General features: G+C 38.8%; 1 protein-coding gene across 1 annotated transcript in view; it reads left to right on the forward strand.

The window, feature by feature from the left end:
• KCNB2 (potassium voltage-gated channel subfamily B member 2) overlaps positions 1-27,170 on the forward strand; it is a 623,843-nt gene that overhangs the window by 23,891 nt on the left and 572,782 nt on the right. Inside the window, exon 2 of the mRNA XM_045049575.1 lies at positions 5,752-5,901. The gene's annotated coding sequence lies outside the window, so the exon portion shown is untranslated. The remainder of the gene's footprint in view (positions 1-5,751; positions 5,902-27,170) is intronic.

A 27,170-nucleotide genomic window follows, 5' to 3' on the forward strand; every position in this document is an offset into this window, starting at 1 on the left:
AGAATATATGTTGTTACTTGCCTACCTGATGTACATTGCAATTTTTTCTTTGAAAATCCTGAGTTTTGGAGCACCTAGCTGGCTCAGTTGGTAGAGTATGCAACCCTTGATCTAGGGGTTATGAGTTTGAGGCCCATGTTGGGTGTAAAGGTTACTTAGAATACTAAAAAAAAAGAAAAAAGAAAATACTGAGTTTTGCTCAGTGAGCCCCAGGGACGAGGCCATAATAAGGCTAAACCGATCATGGTAATTCCTCTGAGCATGAACACCTAGAACCTGAGACATAAAGAGCTTGGCTAGGGAGCAGTGGGTTTTTGAGAATAATTTTCTCCTTGATTAAAGGAGAGGACCACTTGATGAAAGGCCCTTTTCTTCCTTCTTACCTTCTTTTAGCTTTGGTTATTGTCATGTGAGGATTTAGTGCCTTGATCTGCAGCAACTATTTTGTGGCATAAGGCAAACTTCTTGGATGGAAGATGGCATGCTAAGGGTGACACAGAAAACAGGTTCTGTCCGTGACACAGTTGTGGAGCTACACAACCAACCCCAGAGCCCCTTTTCTCTGTACTTTTTGTCAATAAAACAATAAAGGCTTTATTTTATTAGCATTTAAAAACATTCCTTCAAATGCATAGCCTCTCCCAATTTCTCATCGAAATGCCAATGGTGGCACAGGAAAAATATTAGTAACTCATTATAAAAACAAAACAGCAACAACAAAAATCTCATTACTTTGTCTTTTTATTAAAAATGACAGAAATTCGTAAGATGTCTCCTGAGTGCTAGAAGAAGAAACCAATCAAAATCAAGCAGTGATTAGCCCCCCCACACACCAATTTTGGCTTTATTTTTTATTGAGGGAAGTAGAACTCATTTCCCATATTTTCAAGAACAAAATAAACTAGCAGGAGGCTCCTCCACATTCTCCTTATGTTCTGTTGTTGAAGCCAATTACAGTGAGAGAAGAATCAGTCCTGACAGCTTTGGCAATGTACTCCTCTGCTTTTGTCACCATGGAACCTTATTAATTAAAAAATTACCCAGGAAAACACCACTGTATTTCTTTTTTTTTTCTTTTTTTAAATGTATTGATTTAAATTCAAGTTAGTTAACATACAGTACAGTATTGACTTCAGGAATAGAACCCCGTGTTTCATCACTTACATCTAACACCCAGTGCTTATCCCAACAAGTGCCGTCCTCCATGCCCATCACCCATTTAGTCCCTCCTCCCACCCACCTCCCCTGCAGCCACCCTCAGTTTGTTCTTTGCATTTTAGAGTCTCTTATGGTTTGCTGCTCTGTTTTTGTCTTATTTTTCCTTCCCTTCCCCTATGTTCATCTGTTGTGTTTCTTAAATTCCATATATGAGTGAAATCATATGATATTCATCTTTCTCTGACTGACTTCACTTAGCATAATACACTTAAGTCCCATCCATGTTGTTGCAAATGGCAAGATTTCATTCTTTTTGATCACTGAGTAATATTCCATTGTGTGTATATACCACATCTTCTTTATCCATTCATTGTTCAGTGGACATTTGGGCCCTCTCCATAATTTGGCTATTATTGATAGGGCTGCTGTAAACATTGGGGTGCATCCTTCAGATAAATACCTAGTGGTGCAATTGCTTGGTCATAGGGTAGTTCTATTTTTAATTTTTGGAAGAACCTCCATACTGTTTGCCAGAATGGCTGCACCAGTTTACATTCCCACCAGCAATGCAAAAGTGTTCCCCTTTGCAGTGTCATCCTCGCCAACATCTGTTGGTTCCTGAACTGTTAATTTTAGCCATTCTGACAGGTGTGAGGTGTTATCTCATTGTGGTTTTGATTTATATTTCCCTGATGGTGAGTGATCTTGAACATATTTTCATGTGTCTCAACATCTTAGCAAATCAAAGTCAACAGTACATTAAAGGAATTATCCACCATGATCAAGTGGGATTTATTCCTGGGCTGCAGGGCTGGTTCAATATTCACAAATCTGTCAACGTAATATATACCGCATTAACCAAAAAAGGATAAGAGCAATATGATCCTCTCAGATGCAGAAAAGGCATTTGACAAAATACAGCATCCTTTCTTGATAAAAACCCTCAAGAAAGTAGGGATAGAAGGATCATACCTCAACATCATAAAGGCCATCTATGAAAGACCTACAGCTAATATCATCCCCAATGGGAGAAAAACTGAGAGCTTGCTTCCTAAGGTCAGGAACATGACAGGGATGTCCACTCTCACCACTGTTGTTCACATAGTACTGGAAGTCCTAGCCTCAGCAATCAGACAACACAAAGAAATAAAAGGCAAAAAAATTGGTAAGGAAGAAGTCAAACATTTACTCTTCGCAGATGACATGATACTCTATGTGGAAAACCCAAAAGACTCCACCAAAAAACTATTAGAACTGATACATGAATTCAGCAAAGTTTCAGGTTATAAAATCAATGTACAGAAATCGGTTGCATTTCTATACACCAATAATGAAGCAGCAGAATGAGAATACCATTGTATTTCAGGGGCTTAGGCCAATGTTGTCAATGATGACTCAGGCTCCTAACATCAAGACATGTTGAGTAAAATTAGGTCATGATAATATAAGTTCCTTTTGTCATCTTAAAGGAGAGTATCGTTGGTTTAAACATCCTGTGCTCAGGAAGCACTGTAATTCATTGATATAAATATCCAAACCACAGTGATAAACATGGCCATGTATTATTGTATCACTTGAATCCACAAAGCTATAATTTGCTACAGGAAGGTAAATTGCCATTTTCTGCTACTTGAATTCATGTGAACCTTCTTACAATTTTAAATTCAAATACTGATTTTTAAAAAGCAATTTTATCAAACATAATTGCTCATGTGCATCATTACAAAAAATAAAATGTGGGAAAAACACTTAAGAAAACTAGAAAACTCAAGCATAGAGATCCATAGGAATCAGGGACATTTTACACATAGAGTTTAAGTGTGTGTGTGTGTGTGTGTGTGTGTGTAATGTTCAGGGAATATTTCACAAATTTAACCTGTGTAGTTGGTACTCAGATAAAGAAACAAAATATTACCAGAACCTCAGGAAGACCTCACTTGTGTCCCTTTTAGTATTAACTCCACTTTCCCACAGTTGACCACCATCCTGGCTTCTCACATAATTATCTTTGCCTAATTATGTGATTTATGTAAAAGAAACAGTCCTTCATGGCTTGGTTTTACATTCAATATTAGGTTGAGATATTTTGGAGTTGTTTTATGTAGCTGTAAATCATTCATTTTCATTGTTGCATTTATTCCAATGTGTGAGTATGCCACCATTTACTAATCCATTCTATTTAACATTTTAAATTCTCAGGTTTTTTCTGTTAACAATAGTGCCACTGTGAACATTTTCTTTCATGTCTTTTGGAAAATATACATGGGTTTTTTTTGTGGGAGTATATATGTAGAATTATTGGGTCATAGAGTATGTATATGTTAAGCTGTAGTAGATGCCACTGTCTTACAAAACAATATACTAATTTACATTCACATCTGTGGTGTACAAGTGTTCCAATTTATCCACATCTCTGCCAGCATTCAGTATTTTCCATTTTTTTCATTTTTTATTTCTGGCAGGAATATTGTGATATCACATGGTTTAAATGTGCGTTCCCTGATAACTGAAGTTGGGCATTTTACATTTACTAGCTATTTGGATATGCACTTTTGTGACATATATATTGAAGTATTTTTTCAATATTTTGAGTGTATATATATATATATATATACATGTATACATGTATATATGTACATACATATATACATATATATATACGTATATACCCGTGTGTGTGTGTGTATATATATATATATATATATATATATATATATATATATATATATGTTTTTCTTACTGATTGGTAAGAGTTCTTAATATGTCCTGAATAAGACCCCCTTTTTTTAGCTATATGTAAGAGGTTATCTTCCCCCACCTCTGTGAGCTATCTTTATACTCTTCAGTAGTGTCTTTTAATATACAGATGTTCTTAATTTTAACATCCACTCTGCCAACTTTTGCTTTTATCTTTGGTGCTTTTTGTGTATTGTTTCAAACAATCTGCCTACTCTGAGTCATGAGATAACTCCTGACATTTCTTTTTAAAAATGTTGATACTTTATCTGTTACATAGACATCTACAATTTATATAGTATTGATTTTGGTATGTGGTGTGAGGTGGGGAGTCAGAATACACTTGTCTAACATATGAACATCTAATTATCCACAACCATTATTAAAAAGCTGTTTTGTCTAGTGTACTTCTAGGTCATTTTGTCATAAAGCAGGTATCTAGATCTGTGTAGGCTTATTTCTGGCATATCTATTTAGTCCTTCCGTTCAGTTTGTCTACTTTGCACCAATGAAACCCTGTCTTAATGATGTTGATGGAATTTTAATGCCCTTGTCTGTTAACCCCATTATCTGGGTCATTCGTGGGTCAGCTCTCTGTCTAGTAATTGCTGATTCTATGTGAGACCAAAAAAAAAAAAAAAAAAAAGAACCATAAAGAACCATATTGGATCTAGTATTAAAAAAACCATAAAGGTTCTAGTTGATGTAATTTCCCACCGGAGAGGTTTCCATATTTCCTTTTTTAGGAAAAGAAGGAGAAAGGATGAACATCGCAATTCAGTCAAGGATTGTGCTAAGTCATGCCTGAATTGCCATTTTAATAAGACTGATTCTAGGTCTGCTGCATATCAATGTTAAAGAAGTGTCCTTCGGGGATTTTAATTGAGATGAGGTGCTTGCCTCCTTAATCTTGAAACACTGTAGATTTACTTCTGCTTTCAGAGGTGCTCAGGTGATCTCTTTAGATCCTTACCCCACATGGCTCTACATTTTGTCAAGGAGCTTAAGGGGTACTAGCTATTGTTTTTAGGCAGTAAAACTACGCAAGATCCCATTCTGCCTTTTAGAAGTGTTTTGTATTCCTTCTCAGCCCGTCTCCTATACAGACCTAGATATCAGAAAATGGCCCGTGGGAAAATTTGCTATTCAGTGGAGTCCCTTATGTCTCTCTCCAATGTATTACTCCAGCCCCACGTAACCACTAAAAGCTTTGCTTGTCCCCTTTTCTCCTGAAAAGGCCCTCTGTGTGTTTTAAAGTTTGTCTTCAGCCCATGCTAAGAATTTTCAAGCGCTTCCAGAGAAAAAACATGTGACTATCATCAGTTTACTTTGTAATGGATTTATTTCTCTATTTCAGTTAATTTCATCCTGTTGCTTCCACAGTTCAACAATACCTTTAAAAATCTAGTTTGCATAACTTATCTGGCTTTTTCTAGTTGTTTCAGCGGGAGGGTTAGTCTGCTGTTAGTAACATATGACCACATGCCTATTCCATCTATTTTGCAGAATGTATACAATTTCCCATTATTAAGTATAATAAGAAAAAAAAATGTCTACAGAGGGAGGAGTGGTGCTAAGTCAATCCCAGTTAGCGTCCTCATAAAGAAGGTTTATATAATGTCATCAAGAGTAGTATCCAGTGTTTCATTCATATGATTCCTGGGAATGACTTTTCTATCTCTCCCAAGAAGCCTTAGTGAAGAACCAAAGGTTCATCAACAGAGTTGAATTTCAGAACCCTTATTTAAGAATTCTCCCTTGCTAGGGCAAGAAGCCAGAAAAGAGAAAGGATGATATATAGAAGAATGCCCTAGAGGGTGAAGGTAAAAAAAAAAAAATGACCTCTTTACTTTTCAGGAAGGAGTAATGTTAAGTCTGCAGTGTCAAGTAAGCAACCACAACCACTGAGGAAAGGAAACAGCTACAGTTATTATGGCAGAAAAAAAAAAAAAAGTGAAATGCTGATGAGAAGAAAATCAACTCATGGATGTTCAATACTAGCACAAGGTTAGTGTTTTTCCCCTTATATAATCTGTTCCAGCAAATGAAAGACAACTTATCTTGGCCAAGCTTTGGTCTTCACAAAGCCAAGTAATTAAAGACAAGAATATAGGGTTGATAAATTGAGGGTTTTGGTTGCAAATTACAGAGACTCCAACCTAAATTGTCTTAAAGACATTATATGTGTGTGTGTGTGTGTGTGTGTATACATATAATGTATATACACATATAATGTATATACATACACACACACACAATTAAGCAATGATGAAAGAGTAAAAGAGGTTATTTTGAATTGTACTTGAATTATAGACTCCCTTGAGACTCTGACAAAAACCATTCACTATTCCTCTAGGAAAAAAATACACATTAATACATGAATAAAAGCATACTACTTTCAGTAGATCATGCACTCCCTGAAATCCATTGTGGCCCCAGGAATCCATGGGGCAATAACTCCTCAAATTATATAATAATGGGAAGGAGGTAACCAGGACCTTTAATGAATAATTTATTCAGAACCTTTGATTTTTGTGACAACATGTGTTGTAGTAAATTGAAGTCTCCTAGGCACTTCAAATTATCTTTTTGTTTCTAAAAACAATCCTGTTTTTACTATGTAGAAGAATAAATCCCATTCATATTAGTATTCAAAATAGCTTTAGTAATATTCTAAATTTTCCTTTATTAAAAATACTTGATTTTATTTAACTATTAACAATTTTTCCAAGAAAAATAAGAGGGGAAACCTTGTAACACGTTTAGAAACACAGTTTACAGTTGTATAATCACTTGTTTGAATATATCAGTGGCAGTTTTTGATGAAAAATCTTTCCCCTACTCCAAAGTTTCTGTAATATTATTTGAACTATGTGAACACTTTTTGAGCAAATGGCAAAACCATTGTTTTGTCTTTCCCCCCTAAGTATAATACACTGCATTAGGAGAAAATAGTTGTCCCACACACTGAATCACACTAAGATATGATTCAATGTTAGAAAACACATGCAGACACATGGGTCATTTTGAAGATAGCCAAGATTTGCCCTGTGCATACACTGTACAATTACAGCTTAGGGGACTAGAGACAAGAATTTAAGGGAAGTGAAAGGCAAGGGGGGAAAACGACTGTGTCCATCATATTTCTTCTTAGAAATATATTAAAAAAATATATTTTGAAATATATTAAAAAAATGCCAAAAGCATGAGATACTGAGCAGTGGACACAGAAACCAAAAATATGTTTAGAGTAAAATCCTGAAGTGAGATGTGAGAGGCCATGTCCATGGGTGAAGGATTTGATTTAGCCATATGAGACAATTAAAAAGAAAGGGGTAAGAAAACAGAAACTATAAATAAGCAGAGGTAGCTTAAAAGTTTTCAGACTTTTTCCCCCAGCAACAATTGTCCTAACAAAAGTTTTCTCACAGTCCCAGTATGTGATGGGTAAACATAAAACTACTCTGGTTGTATCAAGGGTAGGGGGCCCCAAACCCTCTTTCAACTCCCTCTAACTCACTATGGCAACCCCTATGGGGCCACCCTGGAAACTTAACCACTTTACAAAAAATATATGAATCCTATTGAGTTAGAGAAGAGTATTATGCTAGTCCTTGCTGACAGAGTATTAGGAAACAGTTGATGCTAATAGAGAAGCAATGCAGAGTGTGGGAATCTATTGGACATCCTCAGGGATTGCTGCAGAATCTCTGACTTCTCTAGAGACTCAGGTTCCCACTGGCTTTCTAGTTCCTGCTTCATTTCCAATCCAGGAGTGTCATACAACAGACTTCAGTTTGCTCTTATTTCTTGTAATGCCTTTAGTGAGCTAAGTGATTTTATGCAGCTCCCATCCTATAGCTACTTAGGACCCTACCAAGAGTCACTTCATTAAAATAAAAGACACCTTGATCACCCAGGAAATTCCAAAGGATTTAGGAGGTCTAGGTCAGATAAGAGCAAAGACCAAATATTAGAAAGAAAGGTATTCTTATCATCCCTATAGCACAGGAAATTATAGAATTTTAGGAGCTATGTTAGGAACCAGGAACAGAAACCCAAACTGTATTTCTTATTATGCCACACATCTGTTTAAACACAGAAATAACTTTCATAGCAAAGCCTATATTATAGTGAATTTTAGTCAGGCTAGTTCTTTTCGGTTTTGGAATTTTACCCTCAATTTTTTTATTTCTTAGACTGGTAAGTTAATAAAACTTTTGAGATTTAATAATAGAGATTTTTTGTCATGATTTCTTTCCCATGGAGAATTCTGGTGATCAGCATTTTAGGCAAGAAAGAATTATAGAAACAGACCCTTAACTATAGATAACAAATTGATGGTTACCAGAGGGGAGGTGGGCAGGGGGATGGGTGAAACAGATTGATGGGGACTAAGGAGTGCACTTATCGTAGTGAGCACCGGGTGTTGTATGGAACTGTTGAATCACTATATTGTACACCTGAAACGAATATTGCGGTAACTAACTGGAATTGAAATAAAAATGTAAAGAGAGATAGAATCTAATGAAAATATATGTAAAATTTTTTCTAATGAAAAATAGTTATCCTATTGGTCTTTACAATTTATCACTTTAAAAAAGTGAAAAACCCTTGGCAAAACAAAAGGCTAAATCTCTTAGTGTCCTTTGATAATCACTTAATTTTCATTTACTTTGTTAAATTCATTTAGTCTTTTGAGTTTTATCTGGGTGTTTTGAGATTAAAAAAGATTTGTGTTCTAATTATGTATTTTGAAAAATTTAATAAGAATGTCACAGTAGAGTCTTTGCTATTCACTGCTTGGAGAAAAGTACCCTTTTATGGTGTGAGGGCACATTTTATGTTATTACCACTACATGTTTTGAGGTCATTGGAAATCATAACTCTTCCACAGTTCTATTTGTGGAATACCACTGTGCAGGGAGGGAGGATTAACCGGCACAAACACTCATAGACTTCCCAGGATGAGTACTGAGTTGGTGATGGGCAGGCCATTCCCCGAAGCTCTGGGGTGTCAGCTTTGGCCTCCTGCAACTAGAACCTGCTTGGAATCTGAAGCTGAGTGGCAGAGATCTGTGGGGGTCTTAGAGGTTTGAACCAAGAGATTTGGGGTCTTTTTGTGTTGCTTTATTGGATTTAAGTTCCGAATGGGCATTTTTAACATTTTCTCTAGGAAAGAGCAAGATGGAAAGACATACAGATTCCTATAAAGTGGCAAAAAATAGCAGATAGTCAGGGAATCGGAAAGCCAAATGAAGATTCTATGCCAGTTATGCCTGCCTTGGACTTGTGTAGCCATATCTTACATAAAGACGTATATATTTACATATGCCTTTTTCAGCCTCTTTTAAGTATAATTCTTTGTAAAAAGGTTAAACTGCTTTAACCAGGCTTTGGGAAACAAGAAGGATTTGATATTTGCGGCTACTAGTTTTTTTTATTATTTAAAAATTTTTGTTTAATATTTATTTATTTTTGAGAGAGAGAGGGAGGGAGAGAGGAAGGGGCAGAGAGAGAGGGAGACACAGAATCTGAAGCAGGCTCCAGGCTCTGAGCTGTCAGCACAGAGTCTGATGTGGGGCTGGAACCCACCAACGGTAAGATGGTGAGCTGAGCTGAAGTTGGTGTTTAACCAAATAAGCCACTCAGGCGTCCCTGGGGCTAATAGTTTAAAGGAGAGATAATGAATTCTGGAGAGTCAGGCCTAGAAAGCGCTCGCAATCCTGAGACAATTTCTTGAGGTGGGTCTAAAAAAGCACTTGTGTGCACCTGGGACTGCCACATTCCATCCAGAGACTCTCTGCACTGCTCTGGCCTGCTCAAACTGCAAAAGTCAATGTTCATGAAGAATGTGGATAAGGGATGTCCTTATCATCAGTATTCATTAAAGAACCCTTAGCGGGTGTGGTTTTTGTGAAAGTAAACATTCTTTCTTCTAAAGGGTTGGAATATGACTTAATATATCGAGAAGAGACTTGCTTCTAGTGTCTCAGCAGACTGGACATACTCAAATGACAGAACGGACCAGCAGTGGTTCACAGCGGCACATTTACCGCTCTTAGTTGGAATTAGTCAAATAAATTCTGAGGGTTCGATATGCTCTCAGCCGGCCTTGAGAAATTTCTTCTCCGCCCTTTATTAGTGCTGTTGAACTCAGTGAGGAGAACTGTTTATTGTTTCACTGCTGCATCTGCTTCCAGTTATTGTTGCTGTCCAGTTCCTACACTGTCACTACCCATCAGGGTTGAGGTTTTCTTCAGCACTTTTTTTGTGTAAGAACCCTTGATTCAATGTGAGAAGGTTAATAATGTTAAAATGGTGCTCTCAGAGAGTGCTTTTCATCTTCCAGATGCTTAATGCTGCCAGTCAGGGTACTCAGAGATGATGAGGATGAGGCTTTTAAAACCCATTAGCCTTCCAAGAGCATCCCCCCTTTCTTCCTTGGATTCAGATCATTTTCATACTGTTTTCTTCGGGGAGTGACACTAGTAACAAGGGAATCGGCAAGTGAGTTCCTGCAATTAAGCCCATTAAAAAGATTCTTTTCTAAGACCATGTTGATCTCAGGTCCTACACTACAAAAATCTCAGTTTAAGCTTTTCTCAGTTATGATTCTACCAAATTTTAGTTTAGAACGACACTTCATCTAGACATGCGGTCACATAAACTAGGTTCTATTAGAAAGCATTGAGATTAAAAGGGCTTTTTTGGCAGAAGTTAAAAACATGGAGTTTAAGAATATAATGAAGGAAAAAGGTTTGTGTTTTAAAGATCAAAGATCTGTATAAAACTTGAATTAAATACCTTGTTATTTCCAGGTGTCTTTCATACTCATGTATTATGCTACTGATTGTGTAGAGAGGCCATATGGCATGCTAAATAACTGAGCGATGATATATAGTAACAGATGAGAAAGGTGTTTCATCGTCCTTGGAAAATGAACAACACTAATTTACACTGTGGTGACTCTAGAACATGTAGAGAATTTTAAGAGTCTTTTTGAAAGATGTATTTTTTTTTCATATTAGTGAATGAAGTCAAAGGTTAAAATGAAAAACTATGAAGGGGTTCCCTCTCCATCCTATAATGCCAAGACCTCCTCCCTCTTTCACCTAGTTTTCGTGCCTTTTTCTCTACCATGGCGATAGGAGCACCAAAAGCAGAATCAGACCGGGTTGCTTCTGATACAGACCATCTGTGTGATTTGGTAGGCTATGTACTGTCTCTAAGACTAGATCTCCCTGCCAAGGGGTTTGGAATGATTGTGCTCACCTCATAGTTTCATTGTGAGTATAACATGGTAGAATATTTAAAGCATGTATTAAGAGGTAATGTTCTTATTACATTCAGTGCCTAAAATATTGTATTTATTTTAAAATTACTATAGACTTGTAGGCAGCATTCAATTCCATAACCATATTATTTTGTTACTATATAGCTAAAATTATTTCTAAAATATTTTGTTTCTACAAATACCACTAAGTTGTAAATTAATTACAAGTTGCAGCCCTAATACACAGATGAATAGAAATTTTATCCTAAATATTTACTCGGTATATTGCTACAGAAAATTCAATACAAATTGTGGTTAAGTTTCTAAGATCAGCCATATAAAACATTATCCATAAAATAGCTGAAACCCTATTAATTTATATGTACCAGATCCCTTAATCTCCAAAGCCCTGGGTTATTCTAAGCACAAGTCTCTTTGATGTTTAGCTAAACCCTGCTAACTACTGAGGCCTCATTGCTTTACTATCCCTCTTGAGCCTGTGAATGCAGTAAGGAGCTACAGAGAAATTGGGAGGAGAAAACAAAGAAGAAAGAAAATTTCAATGAAACACCAAAGCGAAGAAAGACATTTGGAGACCTTTGAGGAAGGGTCTGAGCAAAAGCAACATTAATTAGAAAGGATTATATTGTACATCCGTGTTCACGTTCACAGCAGCATTATTCACAACAGCCCAGGTGTGTGAACGATGAATGTATAAACAAAATGTGACATGTACATACAGTGAAACATTATTCCACTTTAAAAGTCAACGGAATCCTGACACATGCTACAATATGTATGAACCTTGAAAACGTTATACAAAATGAAATATTCCAGGCACAAAAAGACAAAAATTGTATAATTCCACATATATGAGGTACCTAGAGTAATCAAATTCATAGAGACAGAAAGTAGAATGCTAGTTGCCAAGCTGGGAGTTGTTGCTTATTGGGTACAGACTTTCAGTTTTGCAAGATGGGAGAATTCAGGAGATTGGCTACATAACAATGAGAATGTACCTAACTGACTACTGAACTATAAATTTAAAAATGGGTAAAATAGTAAATTTTATGGTATGTGTGTTTTACCACAATTTTTAAATAGTGAAAAAAGAATTCTAGGATTCAGGAAACTTTATGTGTGAAAACAATGTGTTCTGTTTGTCTTTTAGCTCCTCAAGGGCTAGAGATCTATGTAATACCTTGAGCAAGGAAGAACTTCTACTCATAAGTGTCGAGGGGGACTCTATAACCAGGTCGTTCACTTTGGTTGTCAGCACTCTTTGGGACTCCTGGGCATTATTAAATATCCTCTTGGCTGGGGCACTGGGTTTACTCCTTAAGATACTCTAGTGGGTAAATGTATTCATTTGCTAGGGCTGCCAAAACAAAGCTTCACAAACTGGGTGACTTCAACAGCAAAATTGTATTGCCTCACAGCTCAGGAGGCCAGAGATCTGAAATCAAGGTGCTGCCAGGGGTGGTTTCTTGTGAGGGCTTCTTGTTGTTTGTTGGCCATCTTTGGCATTCCTGATCCCAGCTTTCATCTTCAAGTTGTGGTGTGTGTGTGTGTGTGTGTCGAAATTTCCTCCTTTTATAAGGATACCAATATTGTATTAGGGGTTCACTTTATCCTAATATGACCTCATCTTACCTAATCACATCTGCAAGCACCCGATTTTCAAATAAGGTCTCATTCTGAGGTCCTGGAGGTTAGTACTGTAATATGTGCATTTTGGAGGGGACACAATTTAACCCATAATGTAAGCAATATGCTAAAGAGATTAAATAGCTTCTGGGAAACTACTCAAGTCCCAGAGCCTCTGTGATTTTAGAAAACCAATGAAGAAAGGCATATAATACAATAAAAGTTAATCTGAACAAAGCATATAATATAGTAAAATTTATTTACAAAATTTCACCAACTAAATGTGACATACATTCAGTTTCTTGTGTTGTTAGATGTGACACACACACATGCTTTTTTTTTTAAATTTTTTTTTTAACGTTTATTTTTGAGACAGAGAGAGAGACAGAGCATGAACGGGGGAGGGGCAGAGAGAGAGGGAGACACAGAATCAGAAGCAGGCTCCAGGCTCTGAGCCATCAGCCCAGAGCCCGACGCGGGGCTCGAACCCATGGACCACGAGATTGTGACCTGGGCTGAAGTAGGACATCTAACCGACTGAGCCACCCAGGCGCTCCTCACACACATGCTTTTTTTTTTTTTTTTTTTTAATTTTTTTTTTCAACGTTTATTTATTTTTGGGACAGAGAGAGACAGAGCATGAACGGGGGAGGGGCAGAGAGAGAGGGAGACACAGAATCGGAAGCAGGCTCCAGGCTCTGGGCCATCAGCCCAGAGCCTGACGCGGGGCTCGAACTCACGGACCGCGAGATCGTGACCTGGCTGAAGTCGGACGCTTAACCGACTGCGCCACCCAGGCGCCCCACACACATGCTTTTAAAGATAGACTGAAGGATTATTTGAAAGTCTGTCTGAAAAGTAAAGCCCACCATCTAGGTGGAACATTTACACACACACACACACACACACACACACACACACACACACACACACACACATTATGCAATTGTCTGTTTACCGTCCTAGAAAACAAGAGAAATTTATTCTCTGGATATGATAAAAAAGATACATGTGGATCAGGCAGAGAAAGATAGCTCAGTTGAAGGTAAAAATAAATAAATGATTTATTAAGTAAATTTTTATCTATCAAATTTCAAAACCCCAGCTTTCCTCTCCATTGGAATGCCAGGTCTCTGGCAGCCAAAGTTATTGTCCCCAAGAGGAGATTAGAAGATACTTGTTTTATTTTTATTTTATTTTATTTTATTTTATTTTATTTTATTTTATTATATATATATATATATATACATATATATATATATTTATTTATTTATTTATTTATTTATTTATTTATTTTTTAGAAGATACTGGTTTTACATTGAATTCCCTGGGAACAGACTCTGAGACATTTGGATGCAGAAGGTGTATTGGGGAAGGCAATTGTGAGACAAAACTGCAAGAAAGTGAAGGCAGGATTGGACAAATCTTGTAAAAGCCAGGCCTCAGCACATTTGCTGCTGAAGACTTAGCCAATCTTATGGGCAATTCTGTCTCTGGGATATCTCTTCAGAAGTGTCCCAAATTGAGGAAAGGAGTCAGAAATTTGTGTTTGTGCCACAGCCGATCATTTACCAAGGTTTGACACCTGGGTTGGAGCATAACCTTAGATGAGGCAGTTTCCTGTGGCACAGGGCAACCCTAGTGAATAATGAAGCTCTGAGTTCTCAGTAGCTGATATATGCAGCAAGCAAGGGATAGGTGCATTGGCCCTGAATAAAAGAATGCACCACAGCATCCAGTAAAATATTTCTCTACGAAGTCTCATCAGCTCAAAGAAGAAAATTAAAAACACTGATATTGGTGTTTGCCAACAACAACAAACCCAGTCGTGTCAGTATTTAGTGAAGCTCACGGCCAGCAGGCCCTCCAACATTCATTCAGCTTCAGTCAGCTTTTTAGTGCTCTGCTTTTCAATAGGAGTAGACAGCCAAGACCCACCAAGCATGTAAGGGAATGTTCAAGTTTAAAAGAAGCCAAAATGAACAAATAGACGCAAGAAAAGTATGGCATAGAGATAAAAAGAGGGAAGAAAGGATTAAAATGAAAAGAAAAACTAACACTAATATAGAAGAGAGTAAAGAAAGATACCATGTCCATGAAACTATTCAAAGAAAAAATTCCTGGAATAATATGTAATAGATCATTTCAGAAAATTTTAAAGTTCAATAAAAAGTTTAGAAAATAATATTAAAATCTTACTGAGTAGGACAGAGAAATAGATGAAAAATAGCAAGAAAATAAGGTAAGTAGAGCACATCCAGATATTTGGGCTTCTAGAAAAAGGAAAAAGAGAAAATGGAAGGGGGGAATACTTTTAAAAGTAGTTCAAGAAAGTTTCAGAGGACAGAAAGATAGGAGTTTGCAGACAGAAGGACCCACCAAGTGCCCAGCACAGTATATAAAAGCGGAGCAAAAGTGCAAAACAACAACAACAAAAAACCCAAAAAACAAACAAAAAAAAACAAAAACAAAACAAGCTTCCAAAGAGAAAGGAAAAATATTTTTTATAAAAAGGAAGAAAAATGATTTTTAAAAAAGGAAAAGATAGAGCGCCTGAGTGGCTCAGTTGATTAAACATCTAACTTTTGATTTCGACTCAGGTCATGATCTCACGGTTCTTGAGTTTGAGCCCTGAGTTCAGCTCTCTGCTGACAGTGTGGAGCCTGCTTAGGATTCTCTCTCTCTCTCTCTCTCTCTCTCTCTCTCTCTCTCTCTCTCTCTCTCCCTCCCTCCCTCCCTCCCTCCCTCCCTCCCTCTCCCTCTCTCCCTCTCCCTCTCCCCCTCCCTCCCTCCCTCCCTCCCTCCCTCCCTCCCTCTCCCTCTCCCTCTCCCTCTCCCTCTCCCTCTCCCTCTCCCTCTCCCTCTCCCTCTCCCTCTCCCTCTCCCTCTCCCTCTCTTACTCTGCCCCTCCCCCACTTGCACTCTCAAAATAAATAAATAAAATAAAAAGTGAGAAGAGACTTCTTGACAGCAACACTGGAACATTGGAGATAATGGATTCATGCCTTCAACGTTTTGAAAGAAGTACATCTCCAAACTGAAATTTTAAGCCCAGAACTATCAATTAAATGGTCAGATAGGATAAATAGCAAGCTCAAGATGTTATCTCCCATTCTTTCTATTTAAAAAAAAAAATGTTTTTCTTTTTACATTTTTTATTTATTTTTGAGAAACAGAGTGAGACAAAGCGTGAGCGGGGGAGGGGCAGAGAGAGAAGGAGACACAGAATCCAAAGCAGGCTCCAGGCCCTGAGCTGTCAGCACAGAGCCCAAAGCGAGGCTCAAACCCACGAACTGTGAGATTGTGACCTGAGCCGAAGTCAGAAGCTCAACCGACTGAGCCACCCAGGCACCCCTCCCATGCTGTCTGTTTAAAGAAGCTGAAAGAGGATTGCCACACCATACCCAGGGAATGGAGCGAAGAAGACATGGAATCCAGGAAACTGGAGATTGAGGACAGGAGGAGAGGGGAGGCTAATCCCCCAGGACAATGTGGAGAGGAGACCCACCCCACAATGACCCTGTGCGGGAGGACTAAGAAAAAAACAGTCCAGACTGAAGCAAGTCCAAAAGCTCTGAGAGAAACATGCTCAAGACAAAATTGATAGATTATCTAAAGCGTTCGGACATACTGAGAGACTTATACAACTAAAGGAGAGTTGGAGGTTAAAGAAGTAATAAATACATAGAGACGTTAGCAAATAAAAATAGGACAAGTATTAATTCCAGTGAGAATAGAATGTATAGAAAAGGAAAACTAATCACTGTATATTTAAAAAATTCAGCTTTCAAGAACATTGATAGTCCTGCTAAGGTAAAATTATGATCAACTAAAGTTTTAGGAAGTGTATGTGTTATTGTGAGAAACTGAAAACGAGCTTATGCCTCATTTTCCATTTTGAACCGTTAATAGAGGACTAAAATTGAGAAATCGAGCAGTGTACAATCAAGAAACATTTTGTGATATGGAGATAAAATAATTAGATAAAAAATTGAAAATTAGTGCCTTTGTGGGGTTGAAATGGTGGGGGTATGTGAAGACTTTTTTTTGTTAAGTTTTTTACAACTATTTGATTATTGAAAACAATTGGTAAAAATCGTAGAATTTTTTAAATACCAGGATATTTATAGCACTATTGATTTCTGCCAAAATGATAGCCCTCTTATAGTAATTAAAGCAATTCTCACTTTCCATTTTAGAAGAAAAATTTTCCCACCAGTTCTTGGAGCCACTGGATGGTTGCCACCCTGTTGACTCCTAAATCCTGTCTCTCCTCAGAGAAAATTTTCTTTATATGAGAAGACAGGAAATAGCAAACATGAGTAATTCAAAATAGAAATAATATAATAACCTGTATGTAACAATGGTAATACAACAGTGCCACCTGAAATTTCCTGAGAAATTTAAACACGTAAAAACATATGTCACAGATCATGTCCTGACAAATTTAAAAAATTCAGTCAACACTCCTAATACTGTTTAATTTCTGTGCCAGATGTTTCCATTACATAGGAAGGGAGAGGGGGAAAGAAAGAACTAACAGCCAGGCCTTGAGCTGTGAACAGTGACAAGTTTTATACCTCCATAAACTGAGGTTTACAAATGTGGGGAGTTTAGAGCTGGGAGGAGTGTGAGACACTACCTAGTATAAAGCCCTCACAGAAGAATTTTAAAACCCAAAGTAATTAGTTACTGACCTGTAGTAACTTGATGAAAGGCTAATTTTAAAATAAAACATGTTCATTTTCTCTAGATAGCAGGTCATTTACACAGACATACAACTTAGAGTATGTATAAAACCACAGGCAAGCCTTCATGTGGCTCCTGGCTTCCCAGGACCCAATTACCAGAAGGGGCAGAGTCTCTAGGTATTGGGGAAGAACTGAATCCTAGACCTGTTTTATCGTCTTGTGGAGAAAGGGGAGTGGTGGAATAGGGAAGCAGATTTCCTGAACAAGTATAGGTTCTCAAAGAGTCTGGCTATTTTTATCTGGCCAGGGGAAGGACAGAACTTTACTGGAGGTTCCCAGTAAAGGCAGCAGCCGTATGAGCTGACCATGTGTCCTGCTGCCTCCTGCCATCATGATGAGTGGCTCTTGGGCCTTTCTGGAAACCCACCAGGCTATCGTTGGGCTACCTACTTGTTGCCAGGCCTCCAAGGGTAGAACCTGGTTTTAGGAAGGGGCTATGCAACAACATAGAAGGGGGCCAGACAGTTAAGATCTGGAGCAATCCATGCAAAAATAACACTAATTCTTTTTTTTTTTTTTGCTTTTATTTTTTTTATTTTTTTTTCAATATATGAAATTTATTGTCAAATTGGTTTCCATACAACACCCAGTGCTCATCCCAAAAGGTGCCCTCCTCAATACCCATCACCCACCCTCCCCTCCCTCCCACCCCCCATCAACCCTCAGTTTGTTCTCAGTTTTTAAGAGTCTCTTATGCTTTGGCTCTCTCCCACTCTAACCTCTTTTTTTTTTTTTCCTTCCCCTCCCCCATGGGTTTCTATTAAGTTTCTCAGGATCCACATAAGAGTGAAACCATATGGTATCTGTCTTTCTCTGTATGGCTTATTTCACTTAGCATCACACTCTCCAGTTCCATCCACGTTGCTACAAAAGGCCATATTTCATTCTTTCTCATTGCCACGTAGTATTCCATTGTGTAGATAAACCACAATTTCTTTATCCATTCATCAGTTGATGGACATTTAGGCTCTTTCCATAATTTGGCTATTGTTGAGAGTGCTGCTATAAACATTGGGGTACAAGTGCCCCTATGCATCAGTACTCCTGTATCCCTTGGGTAAATTCCTAGCAGTGCTATTGCTGGGTCATAGGGTAGGTCTATTTTTAATTTTCTGAGGAACCTCCACACTGCTTTCCAGAGCGGCTGCACCAATTTGCATTCCCACCAACAGTGCAAGAGGGTTCCCGTTTCTCCACATCCTCTCCAGCATCTATAGTCTCCTGATTTGTTCATTTTGGCCACACTGACTGGCGTGAGGTGATATCTGAGTGTGGTTTTGATTTGTATTTCCCTGATAAGGAGTGACGTTGAACATCTTTTCATGTGCCTGTTGGCCATCCGGATGTCTTCTTTAGAGAAGTGTCTATTCATGCTTTCTGCCCATTTCTTCACTGGGTTATTTGTTTTTCGGGTGTGGAGTTTGGTGAGCTCTTTATAGATTTTGGATACTAGCCCTTTGTCCAATATGTCATTTGCGAATATCTTTTCCCATTCCGTTGGTTGCCTTTTAGTTTTGTTGGTTGTTTCCTTTGCTGTGCAGAAGCTTTTTATCTTCATAAGGTCCCAGTAATTCACTTTTGCTTTTAATTCCCTTGCCTTTGGGGATGTGTCGAGTAAGAGACTGCTACGGCTGAGGTCAGAGAGGTCTTTTCCTGCTTTCTCTTCTAGGGTTTGGATGGTTTCCTGTCTCACATTCAGGTCCTTTATCCATTTTGAGTTTATTTTTGTGAATGGTGTGAGAAAGTGGTCTAGTTTCAACCTTTTGCATGTTGCTGTCCAGTTCTCCCAGCACCATTTGTTAAAGAGACTGTCTTTTTTCCATTGGATGTTCTTTCCTGCTTTGTCAAAGATGAGTTGGCCATACGTTTGTGGGTCTAGTTCTGGGGTTTCTATTCTATTCCATTGGTCTATGTGTCTGTTTTTGTGCCAATACCATGCTGTCTTGATGATGACAGCTTTGTAGTAGAGGCTAAAGTCTGGGATTGTGATGCCCCCTGCTTTGGTCTTCTTCAAAATTACTTTGGCTATTCGGGGCTTTTTGTGGTTCCATATGAATTTTAGGATTGCTTGTTCTAGTTTCGAGAAGAATGCTGGTGCAATTTTGATTGGGATTGCATTGAATGTGTAGATAGCTTTGGGTAGTATTGACATTTTGACAATATTTATTCTTCCAATCCATGAGCAGGGAATGTCTTTCCATTTCTTTATATCTTCTTCAATTACCTTCATAAACTTTCTATAGTTTTCAGCATACAGATCTTTTACATCTTTGGTTAGATTTATTCCTAGGTATTTTATGCTTCTTGGTGCAATTGTGAATGGGATCAGTTTCTTTATTTATCTTTCTGTTGCTTCATTGTTAGTGTATAAGAATGCAACTGATTTCTGTACATTGATTTTGTATCCTGCAACTTTGCTGAGTTCATGTATCAATTCTAGCAGACTTTTGGTGGAGTCTATCGGATTTTCCATGTATAATATCATGTCATCTGAAAAAAGTGAAAGCTTGACTTCATCTTTGCCAATTTTGATGCCTTTGATTTCCTTTTGTTGTCTGATTGCTGATGCTAGAACTTCCAGCACTATGTTAAACAACAGCAGTGAGAGTGGGCATCCCTGTCGTGTTCCTGATCTCAGGGAGAAAGCTCTCAGTTTTTCCCCATTGAGGATGATGTTAGCTGTGGGCTTTTCATAAATGGCTTTTATGATCTTTAAGTATGTTCCTTCTATCCTGATTTTCTCAAGGGTTTTTATTAAGAAAGGGTGCTGGATTTTGTCAAAGGCCTTTTCTGCATCAATTGACAGGATCATATGGTTCTTCTCTTTTTTTTTTATTAATGTGATGTATCACGTTGATTGATTTGTGAATGTTGAACCAGCCTTGCAGCCCAGGAATGAATCCCACCTGATCATGGTGAATAATTCTTTTTATATGCTGTTGAATTCGATTTGCTAGTATCTTATTGAGAATTTTTGCATCCATATTCATCAGAGATATTGGTCTGTAGTTCTCTTTTTTTACTGGGTCTCTGTCTGGTTTAGGAATCAAAGTAATGCTGCCTTCATAGAATGAGTCTGGAAGTTTTCCTTCCCTTTCTATTTCTTGGAATAGCTTGAGAAGGATAGGTATTATCTCTGCTTTAAGCATCTGGTAGAACTCCCCTGGGAAGCCATCTGGTCCTGGACTCTTATTTGTTGGGAGATTTTTGATAACTGATTCAATTTCTTCGCTCGTTATGGGTCTGTTCAAGCTTTCTATTTCCTCCTGATTGAGTTTTGGAAGAGTGTGGGTGTTTAGGAATTTGTCCATTTCTTCCAGGTTGTCCAATTTGTTGGCATATAATTTTTCATTGTATTCCCTGATAATTGTTTGTATCTCTGAGGGATTGGTTGTAATCATTCCATTTTCATTCATGATTTTATCTATTTGGGTCATCTCCCTTTTCTTTTTGAGAAGCCTGGCTAGAGGTTTGTCAATTTTGTTTATTTTTTCAAAAAACCAACTCTTGGTTTCGTTGATCTGCTCTACAGTTTTTTTAGATTCTATATTGTTTATTTCTACTCTGATCTTTATTATTTCTCTTCTTCTGCTGGGTTTAGGCTGCCTTTGCTGCTCTGCTTCTATTTCCTTTAGGTGTGCTGTTAGGTTTTGTATTTGGGATTTTTCTTGTTTCTTGAGATAGGCCTGGATTGCAATGTATTTTCCTCTCAGGACTGCCTTCACTGCATCCCAAAGCGTTTGGATTGTTGTATTTTCGTTTTCATTTGTTTCCATATATTTTTTAATTTCTTCTCTAATTGCCTGGTTGACCCACTCATACTTTAGTAGGGTGTTCTTTAACCTCCATGCTTTTGGAGGTTTTCCAGACTTTTTCCTGTGGTTGATTTCAAGCTTCATAGCATTGTGGTCTGAAAGTATGCATGGTATAATTTCAATTCTTGTAAACTTATGAAGGGCTGTTTTGTGACCCAGTATGTGATCTATCTTGGAGAAGGTTCTATGTGCACTCGAGAAGAAAGTATATTCTGTTGCTTTGGGATGCAGAGTTCTAAATATATCTGTCAAGTCCATCTGATCCAATGTATCATGCAGGGCCCTTGTTTCTTTATTGACCGTGTGTCTAGATGATCTATCCATTTCTGTTAGTGGAGTGTTAAAGTCCCCTGCAATTACCACATTCTTATCAATAAGGTTGCTTATGTTTATGAGTAATTGTTTTATATGTTTGGGGGCTCCGGTATTCGGCACATAGACATTTATAATTGTTAGCTCTTCCTGATGGATAGACCCTGTAATTATTATATAATGCCCTTCTTCATCTCTTGTTACAGCCTTTAATTTAAAGTCTAGTTTGTCTAGGGGTGCCTGGGTGGCGCAGTCGGTTAAACGTCCGACTTCAGCCAGGTCACGATCTCGCGGTCCGTGAGTTCGAGCCCCGTGTCAGGCTCTGGGCTGACGGCTCGGAGCCTGGAGCCTGTTTCCGATTCTGTGTCTCCCTCTCTCTCTGCCCCTCCCCCGTTCATGCTCTGTCTCTCTCTGTCCCAAAAATAAATAAAAACGCTGGAAAAAAAAATTAAAAAAAAAAAAAATAAAGTCTAGTTTGTCTGATATAAGTATGGCTACTCCAGCTTTCTTTTGGCTTCCAGTAGCATGATAAATACTTCTCCATCCCCTCACTCTCCATCTAAAGGTGTCCTCAGATCTAAAATGAGTCTCTTGTAGACAGCAAATAGATGGGTCTTGTTTTTTTATCCATTCTGATACCCTATGTCTTTTGGTTGGCGCATTTAATCCATTTATATTCAGTGTTATTATAGAAAGATACGGGTTTAGAGTCATTGTGATGTCTGTAGGTTTTATGCTTGTAGTGATGTCTCTGGTACTTTGTCTCACAGGGTCCCCCTTAGGACCTCTTGTAGGGCTGGTTTAGTGGTGACAAATTCCTTCAGTTTTTGTTTGTTTGGGAAGACCTTTATCTCTCCTTCTATTCTAAATGACAGACTTGCTGGATAAAGGATTCTCAGCTGCATATTTTTTCTGTTTAGCACACTGAAGATATCGTGCCAATCCTTTCTGGCCTGCCAAGTTTCAAAAGAGAGATCAGTCACGAGTCTTATAGGTCTCCCTTTATATGTGAGGGCACGTTTATCCCTAGCTGATTTCAGAATTTTCTCTTTATCCTTGTATTTTGCCAGTTTCACTATGATATGTCGTGCAGAAGATCGATTCAAGTTACGTGTGAAGGGAGTTCTCTGTGCCTCTTGGATTTCAATGCCTTTTCCTTCCCCAGTTCAGGGAAGTTCTCAGCCATTATTTCTTCAAGTACCCCTTCAGCACCTTTCCCTCTGTCTTCCTCCTCTGGGATACCAATTATGCGTAGATTATTTCTTTTTAGTGTATCACTTAGTTCTCTAATTTTCCCCTCATACTCCTGGATTTTTTTATCTCTCTTTCTCTCAGCTTCCTCTTTTTCCATAACTTTATCTTCTAGTTCACCTATTCTCTCCTCTGCCTCTTCAATCCGGGCCGTCGTCGTTTCCATTTTGTTTTGCATTTCGTTTAAAGCGTTTTTCAACTCCTTGTGACTGTTCCTTAGTCCCTTGATCTCTGTAGCAAGAGATTCTCTGCTGTCCTCTACTGTTTTCAAGCCCAGCGATTAATTTTATGACTATTATTCTAAATTCACTTTCTGTTATATTATTTAAATCCTTTTTGATCAGTTCATTAGCTGTTGTTATTTCCTGGAGATTCTTCTCAGGGGAATTCTTCCGTTTGGTCATTTTGGATAGTCCCTGGAGTGGTGAGGACCTGCAGGGCACTTCCCCTGTGCTGTGGTGTATAACTGGAGTTGGTGGGCGGGGCCGCAGTCAGACCTGATGTCTGCCCCCAGCCCACCGCTGGGGCCACAGTCACACTGGTGTGTGCCTTCTCTTCCCCTCTCCTAGGGGCGGGATTCACTGTGGGGTGGTGTGGCCCGTCTGGGCTACTTGCACACTGCCAGGCTTGTGATGCTGGGGATCTGGCGTATTAGCTGGGGTGGGTAGGCAAGGTGCACGGGGCAGGAGGGGCAGGCTTAGCTCACTGCTCCTTAGGTGATCCACTTCAGGAGGGGCCCTGTGGCAGCGGGAGGGAGTCAGATCTGCTGCTGGAGGTTTGGCTCCACAGAAGCACAGAGTTGGGTGTTTGCGCGGAGCGAGCAAGTTCCCTGGCAGGAACTGGTTCCCTTTGGGATTTTGGCTGGGGGATGGGAGAGGGAGATGGCGCTGGTGAGTGCCTTTGTTCCCCACCAAGCTGAGCTCTGTCGTCTGTCCGTCCGGGGGCTCAGCAACTCTTTCTCCCTTTGTCCTCCAGCCTTCCTGGTTTCTGAGCAGAGCTGTTAACTTATGACCTCCCAGATGCTAAGTTGCACTTGCTGTCGGAGCACACTCCGTCCGGCCCCTCCGCTTTCGCCAGCCAGACTCCGGGGCTCTGCTTGGCCGGCAGGCTACCCCTCCACCCCGGCTCCCTCCCGCCAGTCCGTGGAGCGCGCACAGCCTCGCCGCCCTTCCTACCCTCTTCCGTGGGCCTCTCGTCTGTGCTTGTCTCCGGAGACTCCGTTCTGCTAATCCTCTGGCAGTTTTCTGGGTTATTTAGGCAGGTGTAGGTGGAATCTAAGTGATCAGCAGGACGCGCGGTGAGCCCAGCGTCCTCCTACGCCACCATCTTCCAACCCAACACTAATTCTTTAAAGCAGCATACGTAAGTCAATCAAAACACAGAGTTTAAACATACATCAGTGCCAGAAATTCATGGTGCTCCAATGTGAAGTTTCATCAGTTAACGGTATCTTAAGCTTCAGCTCAGAATCAGTCTGTGGTCAAAGAATCTTTTCTTACAAAGTGGTTTTGGTTTGGAAGGGCCTATGACCCTAAATGGTTGTATCCCACCAAAGAAGGTAAATGGATGGCAAATAAGTACATGAAAAGCCGTTCAACATCATCAGTCATTACTGAAATGAGAAGCAAGTACGCAATGGTACATCACTATACCCACTAGAATGGATAAAATTTTAAAAGACTGAAACTTTCAGATACTTGATTTGGGAACTAAATGCTTGTGACGTCATAGACAAATGCCAGATTAATTATGCTGGGTGAGAGAAAACAGATGATAAAGGGTACGTATGATATGATTCCATTTATTTAAAATTCTGTTTAATGCAAACTATTCCCTAGTGTCAGGAGACCAATCAATGGTTGCCTACCTACGGGGTGGGGCAGTGAGGAGTGGGAAGAAGGAATTACAAAGGGTGACGAGGACATTTTTGTGAAAGATTTATATTCATTATCTTTACTGAGGTGACAGTTTTACACATGTGTTAATAATGTTTATAATTTTAATCAAATGTGAAGTTTATGTCAATTAAAAGTCAATTAAGCTATAGATATGTTCCACCAAAACTGTGATAAATCAACAGGCTATCTTCTATATCAGTTTTTAAAAGTGCATGTCCCCACTGGCTGGCTGGTTTGCAAAGTTCCAAAAGCAAAGAATCCCTGTTTTGACCTTGAATAAAAGATAAACAACTGAGAATGGCAATATTTTAAATCTTTCAGCTCAGCGCAAATTCCATAAATTCTACCTACAGCTTCCATCTCCCGCCATCTCACCTGGACTCCAGGCATAGAGAGCCACAGCCACTTCTTCTGTGGTCTTGTTCACATACCTGCATGGCTTCTCTTCTGCCCTCTACTCATATCATCCCTGTGCCTTCTTCCATGTCCAGCCACCCCAAGCATCATGCAAAGTAAGGTTGATCATCTGCCAGAACCAACCACCTCCACCCATCCCCTGCTCCCCTCCAAACCCCACTCAGGGTGGATAGAGTCCGTTTTCCATAGATTCCTGTCGACCTCTATTATCACACTTTATTCGATGATTATAACATCCTGAAGGCAAGAAATAATCTTTCTATAGAAACACAAAGATGTTTTGTTCAACTGGCACAGTGTAAAGATTTGACATTAAAAGCAGGACACTCACCTGGGCCCGCATTCCTGCATGGAGCAACCCAAAGCTAAAGGCTTTAGAGAAGCTCCATTCCCTATAGTCCTCTACTACCTATTGCTCCCAGCACTGTCAGTTGCCACATTTTTTTTTTTTGCCATATTTCCTTAATTTGCCCAACAGTTTTGAATTAAGACAGTATAGTTTAGAATAAAGAATAGCAAGAGAAAGCTTTTCAAAAGGGGAAAAGATATATGGCTTTTAACACGTTAGTTTTGGGTGTATATTGCAAATTGTAAATGCAAATTCTATGCATTACTGAGTGCTCACCATGGTAGATGTAGTCACCATCTGTCACCCTAGAAGGGTATTACGGTATTATTGACTATATTCCCTATGCTGTCCTTTGCATCTCCGTGGCTCATTTTATAACTGGAAGTTTGTACCTTTTAATCCCCTTCACCCATCTCACCTTTCTCCTACCTTCCATCCAGCATCCACCAGTTTGTATTCTTATAAATATCCAGGTTAATAGTTAATTATTAATGTATGTGCTGTCCCCACGTGCCCCCCCCCCACCTGAGCCTTATACATAGTGGTTGCACAGGAGATAGTTGTTTAATTTCCTGGATGTGACTTGTAATACCCCCAGCAGGAGTGTGGCTGAAGCATCAGTCATGAGAGGCACTATTTAAGAGTATTTTTAGTTTTTTGCTTATTGTTTGTTCATTTTTTGTGTGTTCTAGGTTCCACAGATAAGTGAAATCATACGGTATTTGTCTTTGTCTGATTTATTTCACTTAGCATAATACCATCTACGTCCACCCATGTTGTCACAAATGGCAAGAGTTTATTCATTTTATGGCTGAGTACTATTCCATTGTGTATGTATACCACAGCTTTATCCATTCATCTACTTATGGACATTTAGGTTGCTTCCATATCTTGGTTATTGTATATAATGCTGCCGTAAACATAGAGGTGCATATATCTTTTGGAACTAGTGTTTTTGTTTTCTTTGGGTAAATACCCAGTAGATCTATTTCTGTTTTTAATTTTTGGAGGAAACTCCATACTGTTTTCCACAATGATTGCACCAATTTACATTCCCACCAATATGTGTGAGGGTTCTTTTTTCTCCACATCCTCACTAACACTTGTTATTTCTTGTCTTTTGATACTAGCCATGCTGACTAGTATGAGGTGGTATCTCATTGTGGTTTTGATTCCCTTTTCTCTGATAGTAACTCACTTATAACAAAATACTGGATTCTAATGAAAGGATTCAGATTTAATAATCTTTCAGTCAGAATCTTAATAATATTTGCTCACGGATCCTATGATTGCTAGTTGGCACCTCTTCCCATCCCATCAGTAAAGCAAACAATTTCACAAAGTAGCTTCATTGGTGTATAAGTAAGGAAGCGACTTATTGATTGTAGTTAAGTGATGATGTTTAAAAAGCCAATCTTCAGAGGGCCATCCTGGGGCAAAGATTAAGTCCCTTTAATCCAGTGAGGTCCAGTTAGCCCATGTGAAAATCTTTTATTACCTATGGGCTTCTTGAACACAGGAGAGGGGATATGACATTTAAAGTGTTTCATAAAACATTTT

Source organism: Felis catus, chromosome F2, assembly GCF_018350175.1.
Source record: "Felis catus isolate Fca126 chromosome F2, F.catus_Fca126_mat1.0, whole genome shotgun sequence".
Classification (NCBI taxonomy): Eukaryota; Metazoa; Chordata; class Mammalia; order Carnivora; family Felidae; genus Felis; species Felis catus.